Below are 1,056 nucleotides of genomic sequence, written 5' to 3' on the forward strand. Positions count from 1 at the left end.
AAAAAAAAAAAAAAAAAAGCTCATGACCATTGAGTCACATCCCCCTCATAGCAATCCTTCCTTGGGTTCCTTAGGTGGTATCTCTGTGAAGTAGATTACCCAATCTTCCTTCTGAGGAGTGGTTGGTGGGTTTGAACTGTAAGCCTTCTGGTCAGCTGTCAAATGCCTTAGGTACTATGCCACCAGAGCTCCCAGACATTCTTACAGCACCTACAAATATATTTGTAGAAGATACCATCTGCCAAACTTATATATGGTCATGAGTATATTCCCTTTTGCCTAGACATACCTGATCATTCAGCCTCTCTACCTATCTATCCATCCATCAATTAATGTTTCTTATCACTGATAACTATTACAAATATAAAAGGGTCTATCTTTGTTGTCTGTACCTCTTGTTGCACCTCTTTGTTTCTTCCTTTCCCTTAATGTTATTCTGTTGGTCACTCACTTTTGGTTTATTGCTTTTCCTTCACTTAAATGAGTACTTACCTCTACCTATCTAGTAGTGTTTCCACCCCTTCCCTCTCATCCCTGGTGAACAACAAAGAAAGTTTCCTTTCACATATAAACTTTTCCTTAACTTTTTACAATAGTGAACTATTATAATATTTGTCCATCTGTGATTGACTTTTTCACTCAGCATAATGTCTTCCAAGTCCATCCATGTTACGTGGTATTTCACAGATTCCACATTATTCTTTAGTGTTGCTTGACTATTGATTCCACAGGCATTGACTATGAGTCCAAGTAAAATGAAAAACTTGAAAACATCAAAACATCAATATTTTCTTCATTTATTGTGATGTTGCTTATCAGTCCAGTTGTGAGGTGTGAGTTTTTTTTGTTTTTTTTTTAATGTTGAGGTGTAATCTATAGTGAAGGATGTAATTGTGATTTTCATTAGTAAATGCTTCAAGCCCTCTCAGCTTCCAACAAGCAAGATTGTGTCATCTGCCTATATATTGCAAATTGTTAGTGAGTCTTCCTCAAATCTTAATGAGGCATTCTTCTTTGTATAGTCAGGTTTCTCAGAATATTTATTCAGCATAAAAA

The sequence above is a fragment of the Orycteropus afer genome, unplaced genomic scaffold, assembly GCF_000298275.1.
Source record: "Orycteropus afer afer isolate SDZICR_OR568_19922 unplaced genomic scaffold, OryAfe1.0 scaffold00523, whole genome shotgun sequence".
Classification (NCBI taxonomy): Eukaryota; Metazoa; Chordata; class Mammalia; order Tubulidentata; family Orycteropodidae; genus Orycteropus; species Orycteropus afer.